We start from the raw sequence: 9,637 nt of genomic DNA, 5'->3' as shown, positions 1-9,637 counted from the left end.
ATATATATATATATATATATATATATATTTGTATGTATGTATATATTTGTATGTATGTATAAAGTTTTGTGTGTTGATAAATTTGTGACAAAGATTCAACACAAGCATAGACAAAAAAGAGCTGGTAAAGAGAGCAACATGAGTTTTTATGTGGAAAATCTAAAAGGGTAAAAACTACGGAGTCTGGTCCAGTTGAAATAATTTTACAAAACCGATGTTGGTTATAAGACATTACCGACTATTAAATTGATGAAAGCTATATTACATAAATGGGATTATCGACGTGACTTCCGCTAGGAGAGTGGCGAAATATGTTAGAAAAATGGAGGTGACCCATATAATGTGAAAGAAGATCAACAACAGAGGTTGTGTCAGAAAATATGATGACATCATCATCGGAAGAAAAGCCAGAAGGTGGTGGTCCGGTAGTAGCTATAGTGGTGACCGTGCAGCTGAGGTTTGGCATTGAAGGCTACCTGAAGGTGGCTGTCCGATGATGATGATGATGGTTACCGAGCAGCAATCTTGCAACAACCAAAATTGCTAGATAGTAGGGGACCTTTGATGGCGAAGGTCAAGCGATGGTAGTCTTGTGGCGAATATGATGGTGGCTAGACAACAATGGCCTGACAATGATAGCGTCCACATGGTGGTTCAATGGCGACGATGGTGGTGGTCGAGCTACAGTGGTCTGGTGATAGCGGCGACACGATTGTGGTGGTCCGGTGTCGTGACCATGGTAACCAAGCAATGGTTATCCGGCTATGGCGGCCACACGATGGTGGTGGTCTGACTGTGATGTCAATGGTGGTTGAGTAGCAGTTTTTTAGAGCGAGGGCTGTCAAACAACAGTGGTCTAGCAGCGACAATGGTGTTCGAGCAACTATGACTCGACGAAGACAACTGTAGTGGCCTCCTAGTGGTGGTCTAGCGATGACGACTACTAAATGATGGTGATTTAGTGTTGCTATTAGCGTGGTCGGGCAACAGTGGTCGGACCATGACAGCTACTCCAAGGTGGTGGTTTGATGGCGGTGATGGGTGGTCAGGCAATGGTAGTCCCACAATGATAACAAACCGATGATGGTGGTCCTGCAGTGATGTGGTGGAAGTTGGGCAGCAGTGGCCCACGACAGTGGTCGGATGATTACGATATGATTGTGATGATGGTACTTGTTACGCAATGGTGGTCTGAAATTGATGGTGTCAAGACAGTAGTGGTCTGTCAGCAACTCTTGTGTTGGTCGGTCACGATGGTTCGACGGAAATGACAATAGGGGCAAGGCAATGGCCTAACAATGGCGGCAGCCCCGGTAATGTTCCGGCGATGGTGTTGACCTGATGGTTGTGGTTTGACGACATTGATGATGGTGGACAGACAATAATGATTTGAGATGATGATGATGATGATGATTGCACAATAGTGGTCCTAAGGCCACGATGACAAGATGGTGACAGTCCCACTGTGAAAACTTTGATGTCGGGTAGCAGTGGTTTGATGGCGGTGGCAGCTAGATGAGTGTGGTTCGAAGGAGAAATGGTTGACATTATGGAAGCAACATGATTCCTGTCAATCAATTGACATAGCATATTTTCTTCATTTTCTTCTTGTTGATCCCCTTCTTATGAAGCCAAACTTGGAGGAGTAAGTGTGGTAGAATCTACAAGTGTTTCAAAATCGTTATCTGAAAGGAGTTCTTGGATCTTTACTTTCCAAACCAGATATTTCTCATACGAGAGGGGCTGATTTGATATATTCTTGATGTGAGACATCAAGAACTTAAGTGAGGTGGGAATATTTGTTTCTTTACTCCTATGGAGAAAGGCTGGGTAGTAGAAGAAGATTTCATGAAGATAGAAAGAAGAAGAATAGACAAATCAAATGTGTCCTAAGACTAAATGCTCTGATACCCTGATAATAAATCCAATCTTGATCAGCAGAGGAGAGGAGAAGAAAAAATTTGCAGAAGCTTAAACAAACAAAAGATAAGCAATTCTTATTTAATTTTCGGTTTCAATTACACAGCTCAAAGAGCAGTAAATTATGGCCCCTAATAATGGCATACTTGTAAATATGCAGGAACGGAATGTACATAAATTATAGCCTACATTCAAAACCTAGCATATTAAAGAGTCATGAGAAGACGCGAGAAGAGGCAAAGCAGCGGTGACGAATCCAGATAACATCAGAGCTTAGGAAGAGCACCTTCTTCCTTCAATGTCAAAACCAAGTAATGTCTCATTTTAATTTGAATGCCTTGATAATGTAAGAATTAGTTAATGTTAGGCTCGTCGGACTTTTCTCATCGAGGCGCTCAATTTGACCATGAACTTGTCCCATTTAGATATCATTAGATTCCTCAAAGTACAATCTAAAGCTTCATTTTAAGCTTTACATGCTCACTTTGGCATATATCAGACCATTTTCTATGAGGTTTAGTCATCTTATTAATACACTTCATTTGATCATAAATTTGAATGTGTTCATTTTCGAATTTGAGTTTTTTAGCTTTTGATCTAAATGTGCTTTGAGATTCAAACCAATCAATATGATTATCTTAGGGATCAATCAACACCAATGTCTCTTTTTGGATTTTTCATCAAAGTGATCAATATTTTTTTCTTTTTCGGGTTTTTCAAATAAAAGCATTAATGTCTTTTGCAATTTTATTTTTCTTGGGCCCTCATCGGACCTTCATATATATAAAACTAATTCTAGCACAAAACATGAGTACACTTCGCTATAGTAACTAAAACATGATGAAGATAATACTGATAAACAAACAAACAATGTGTTTAAAATGTTCAACAGACTTGCAAATGTAGAGTTGCACAAGTAAACTGTTGAGTCGTGCCTACGATGATATGAAAGTAACAGAAGAATTAATGGGTGTGCTCAGCATTTCTAAGTGAAAATAGAATAAGTTCATTAAGTGTCGACTTGTTGTGGTATATATAAAATAGAACAATCGACGACGAAGTGAAAAATAGAACGAGAAAATTTACGTCGGAAAGAGCACACAGCGGAAGACACAGATTTACGTTGTTCGGCAAATTGTCTACGTCTATGAAGTTGCAAAGGATTTCACTACTTGAGGAAATTACATTAGTCGATCGTCTCGACTTACAAGAGCGGTCTCTTAATTCCTTGTTCTCTCTGCTTCTCTCTCTAAGCCAAGATGCACTGAAGAAGATAAACTTACAAGAGAAATAAACACAATTTCTCTTCTGTCACAAGCCACCAAAAAAAAGTCAAGGGAGAACAATATTCTTTTTCTTCTTTCTTCTTCTTTCTGTCGCAAGGAACTACTCTTTGCACTTCTCTTTCCTTGTCCTGTGGAAGCAAAACTGCCAAAGAAGAAAACAGAAGGGGTCGTGCGTAATCTAAATGAGAGTCGTGCCATACCTTTTTATCGCAAGAGAAGGCCGATGGAGGGAACAGTTGAGCGAGAGCGGAAGGCAGAAGTCGCGACGTTTCGTCACAGAGGAAGTGATGGCGTCGATTCGTAAAATGGGAAAGGAGCGGGAGCAAGGTCACGAACCGAGCTTCATCCTTAACAAATATTCCACTTGGAGACCGGTACACGGGCAGCAACCTCTACTTCCTCAAACTGATATCCTCTACTTGTGGCGTCCCTCTTTTCTTCAAAAATGAATCCTCCACCTCTACAACTCAAATCCCTTGTCTTCACACTAGAAGACCAACTGAAACTGTGCACAACTTCAGTTTCTCAAGAGTAACACCCTTAGTCAACATATCAGCAGGATCCACATAATCTTGCACCTCCATGCTATTTCTTGGGTTACACTTGCCTCTGCTGAAATCTTTTTCAACAAGTTTAACCTCGTACCTTTTACTGCCATCATGTTCAATCTTCACCTGGTACACCCACTTGTTGTGTAATGTCTTCTTCTCTGGTGAAAGTTTTGTCAGCTCCCAGTTGCTTGAATTTTCACCTTGCAAGATTTTTCCATAGTTCTGTGGTTATCCACCATCTGTCTGCAGACAAATAAGAATGGGTGCCCCGGACTCATTCTCTACCACATTCAACGCTTCTCCATCTATTAGATATACTTTCCCAAAGTCACCTGTAACATAATTTCGAATCAATTCTCGATGGAACGTTGTATGGAAAGAAGCTCAATAATCCAATATTCAGTTATCAACAAAACTATGAACTGCCAGCAGTAGCGCATCATGTACTTCTTCAGATACCACATTTGCACTTTCACTCTCCATCTTCTTGAAATTTTTGCAGTTTCTCTTTATGTGGCAAGCATTGCCACAATTCCAGTAAGTTGCCTGTTGACCAGAATTTGATTTTGATCGCCCTCTATTTGAGTTCTTATTCTGTGATTTCCCTCTGAAATCAACATTTAGTACCAAACTCGTACCTAAGATCTCGTCAGAATCTTTCCTGTGCATCTCATCAACCAAAATCAAATTGAGAATATCATCATATTTCAGTTTAGATTTACATGCAGAATTGCTAACTGTCATTCTCATGACTTCCCAACTATTTGACAATGATGCCAATAATATCAACGCACGTATCTCATCATTAAAATCAATTTCAACATACGACAATTGATTTGTGATAATATTGAAATCATTCAGGTGTTGAGCAATAGAAACATCTTCTATCAGTTTCAAATTGAATAATTTTTTTATCAAGTACACCTTATTATTTGTCAATGACTTTTCATACATACCTGATAATGCTGTCATGAGATCTGCAATCGTCCTCTCCTTGACGACGTTGTGTGCAACGGACATCGATAGAGTCGATCGACAGAACTTGTCGATCCAACAAATTTTATTCAGTCTCATCCATTCTTTCAGGTCTTTTCCCCAATAACGGAAGATGACAAAAAAATGAAGTTTCTTCCCATAGAAGTAGTCCTCTATCTACTTTCTCTAGTAACCAAAATCCGCTCTATCAAATTTCTCGATCCCTGAAACCTTTACTTCATCTGCAGCCATCATTTTTTCTCAGATCCGAAACCTCGGGCTCTGATACCAGTTGTTGTGGTATATATAAAATAGAACGATCAACGACGAAGAGAAAAATAGCACGAGAAAAATCACACAAGAAAAGAACGCACAGCGAAACACACAGATTTACGTGGTTCGACAAATTGCTTATGTCCACTGAGTTGTAGAGGATTTTATTGCTTGAGGAATTTATATCAATCGATCATCTCGACTTACAAGAAGGATCTTTCACTTCCTTGCTCTCTTTTCTTCTCTCTCTACACCAAGATAGACCGAAGAAGATAAACTTACAAGAGAAATAAACACATTTTCTCTTCTACCAAAAGCCGCCAAGAAGAAGCTAAGGGAGAACAATCTTCTTCTTTCTTCTTCCTTCTTCCTTCTGTCACAAGGAACTACTCCTTGCACTTCTCTTCCTCTGTCCCGTGAAAGCAAAATTGCCGAAGAAGAATACAAAAGGTGACATGCGTAATCAGAAGGAGAGCCATGCGATATCTTTTTATCACGAGAGGAGGCCGATGGAGGGAACAGTGGAGAGGGAGCGGGAGGCAGAAGTCACGACGTTTCGCGACAGAGGGGGTGATGGAGCTGATTCACGAAACGAGAAAGGAGCGGGAGCAGGAGCGGGATCGCAAACCGAGCTCCATCATTAACAATCTTTACATTTTCCCGTTTTTCATTTGAAAATGATGCTAAGATCCCGTTAGAATATGCATGCCAAAATAAAAGGAAAATAAGAACCGTTTATCAGAAGAAAATAGACAATAATTGAAGAAATGGCTAATGAAGAAAGAGGTTAAGGATACACATACGAATTAGGGGTATACATTCTGTATACACCCCGAATACAATCAAGTACACTCATCTGCACTTATGAATCATCCATCCATAGTATTTTTTTTCTTTACGAGAATCAGCATTAGTCTGGCCACATTAGCACTATGAAGCAATACTATATGTATTCATATATTGGGAAAAAAAATTACCTCAAATTCATTTGATTTGTCAACGATAGCTCCTCCTTCAGAAATAGAGAACAAGGCCACAGGAGGCTGAGGGAAGTCTCCACTAATAGAGCGTGTGATTGTATATTGAAATATAGAAAATTTGTTAGAAGTTTTGGATTGCCTTGCATAGGGCTATCAAAAAAGCTTATTGTTGGCCAACAACTCATGTTCGAATCATTTATTGAGTAAAAATGCCAATCACGAAAAAAATTTTAAGGATGAAATTTTGAAGGAGAAAAATGCAAACAGCCTTTATTCAATTGTGTTTAACTTGTTTTAGTTTAAATAAACAGCTCTTGTGGTTATGTGATTCTGTGTCTTCTACTGCACAAAAATGAAGCGGGTTTGAATCCAATACCATACATAAAAATTTTATGTATTAAACTAAAATGAGCCAATTCCGAACCAATTTCGAGCCGAACGTGAAAAAGAATTTGTAAATCAAGCATAACAATAGCACATTGTTTATGAGCATTTTCGTACACCGGCCAATTTCAAATGAACAGAACACGAGTCAAGTCAAAGATTGCTCAAGCTCAGCCCATTTACACCCCTAATATTGCATGCATAAAATGAAGGATTATTGTTGATGTGATTATAAGGCCGTCAATGCCGAGTAGCATCAATAGAAAAGATTAATGCTGGCAATAATTAATGAATAAGATGTAATTATATGGAGATTATGCGCCTTGGTATTTACAGAGAAGTTCTAAAATTATTTCGAGAGGCTTTTTATTGAATTTAGGTTCTATTAATAAATGTTGTCACTAGTGAGAAACTGTAATTCTTTTCTGTACAAGTTGCTGGAAGATTTACATTCATACCACTAAAATCCTATGTATTTAAATATTTAACACCTAAATTTTAATTTTTACATATATGCCACGTTATCTATGAATGAAAAATATGTATTTCACTTTCTTAAAAAATTAAAATGACACTATTTTTTATGTGATAAGGAAATTTTAAATGGTATAAATGTGAAAAATAAAATTTCAGTGCTGCTTGTCTAAATAAATAGGAATTGGGCGGCATGTAGGTAAATGCTCCTAATTTATTTGCATGCTTTAATTCTTCCCAATTACTTGTCGATTCGGATGATAATCTTGAATCAATGAGTCATAGAGTTTGTGCAAGCACTTTTTTTTGAAAATATTTCCATAGATTTCAGAAAATGAAAGGAATAATTTTCTAGTTATTAAGTGCTTGATTTTCTTGAACATTCAACAACAAATTTTATCATTTTGGCATAAATCTTGAGGTATTTTTTGAGATAAAATTTATTTCTATTAAAATTAAAGATCATTCAGAGCATAGTCAAATTGATTGTCTCAAGACAAATCGAATGATACCAAAATTGGTACAATCAGAATCTAACGAAGCCCGAATCAAGCTATTAAAACTTATTTAGAGGCTACGGATCATTAATTAGATGGATTATGAACTTGACATGTTTATATTTAAATAGAGTATCTCGGCGATAGGAATACAACAAGTCTAAGCTCTCTTAATTTTGGGGTAATTAAGACTCCAGTCATAAGAAAATTCTCTATGATTAAGGGAGATCAATTTTGGGTCATTTGATCTTGTGATGATGTGAGTTATTTGTCAAATTACCAAAATGTTCATCCCCTAGGGACTATAAATAGACCCCCTCTCTTCATTTGAGTGGGGGAGGAGAAAAGCCAAATTCTAGTGTTGTTCTAGACTGAAGACTCGAAGATAACTTTCGGCCTCCATAACCATCGACTACTATCCAACACAGCTAATCGATAGTCATTGACCACAATTGGCAACCACATAGAAAAAGCCAAAATTTGGTTTATTTCTTTGATTGTTGCTAAGTTTGCTTTATCTCAACCTTGTTATGTTTCTTTTTTACTATCTGGTACTTACTAAATGTCGTGATTGGTATTGTTTTTCTTTTATTATTCTTGATCTTCGCTAGATGTTGCGATCACTATTGATTTACTATTAAAATTGGGAGTGATATTAAGTGTTAAAATCGATAGCATCAACACTAATGTTGGTAGTTTGTATCACCCTTTTAGGCAATGATGTTAGCCTTTGACATACATCTATCCTGGCGGTTTTGTATGTCTTAATGGTGTGATGTCAGCATTAGTCTTACATGTTTGCCAAATATTACTATTAAATATAGGCTACAATTACAGTATGCATTATGTTGATGCCAATTATTTGCAGCAGGGGTATGTGTTGATGATTTTTATGATGGTATGTGATGAAATTGCAGGCGGCTAGCATTGGTGTAAATAATATCCATAAACTTTTTAGGCAACCATTTAACTAGTTGATTGTGAAGTGGGCACATAGTCGGTCTGGTTAACCTCAAAAATTATTTTTGCATTCAGTTGATGTGACCATCATTCGAGCCGGTCTCAATTATACAAAACCAGTCAGTTCAAATTACCTATTTATTTATCTTTAATTCTCAACTAAATTGTTAAATTTTTTTATACAAAATATAATTTTTTAGATTATATTAAATCAAACAAATAATCGTGAATTTAAAAATCTTCAGAATAATAATTAATTTGAGTTTAATCATATTAATTCATTATATGCTCACCACCTAAATGACATGGGAGTTCAAGATGTAGAACTTGTTTTTTTTTTTTTCATAAAAATAGTGAAATGCTAAATTGACTTTATATTGCGGGACTAAAAAATAGTGAGAATTGAAATAAAAAATTACAATGGGATTTGCAAAAATTGAATGATTGTATATTATAAGAATATTATAATAAAATTTGTGCTAACAATTTTTTTTTATTGCAAACTCTGTATTCATATTAATCATTATAAATTATAATATTATTATAATTTATATTCTTACAGTAAATTATTTTAATAATTATATATTTATATTATAAATCAATAGATATTTATCTATTTACAATACATGCACAATTATATATTGAAGAGTTTTTTTCCAATTATTAAAAATGTTACTTGTGTTTAAGTTCTATTTATTTTTATCACATATTTATATTATCACATCATTTAAATCATACAAAATAATTTTAATATTTGTTACGTTATCAAGTTCAACTCGGGTTGAGAGTTGAACTTTTGAACTCTAATCCTTGAACCTTTTTTTTTCTCATTTAATAGTTAGTCTAATTTCATAATCTAGTTGACAACATTGTCAACAAAATTGCAAACATCTATTCATTTTGGTGATAAGTACAAGAATACATAATCAAGTAACAATAGTCAAAAGATTGTAGACTAACAAGTGTAGTTGATCGATTATGATTGAGAAAACGTGGTATAGCCAATTGTAGTTGGGCGATGTTGATCAATCAATAGAGACCAGGCAGTAGTGATCGGAACTAGAAATCTAATGACATTATTCAAGTGGCAGTGGTTCAACTAAGGGGGTTGAGTGGCAACCTTTTGACAACAGTCGGGTGGCTATGGTTAGGCTCTGGTACAATGGTGGTAGTCCAATAATGGTGTTCAAGTAGAGCTCGATGATTCCTTAAACCTTTTCAATATCTTCAAAATCAAGTATAAGTCCCTTTTATATAACAATGAGAGTCTATGTATATATTTTAGAGTGCATTTTGATCATTTTCTACAAAATCCCAAAACACTTCATTTGACAACT

The sequence above is a fragment of the Phalaenopsis equestris genome, unplaced genomic scaffold (assembly GCF_001263595.1).
Source record: "Phalaenopsis equestris unplaced genomic scaffold, ASM126359v1 Scaffold000878, whole genome shotgun sequence".
Lineage (NCBI taxonomy): Eukaryota > Viridiplantae > Streptophyta > Magnoliopsida > Asparagales > Orchidaceae > Phalaenopsis > Phalaenopsis equestris.
The sequence above is the reverse complement of the archived record's forward strand: the minus strand, read 5'-3'. Positions refer to the sequence as shown.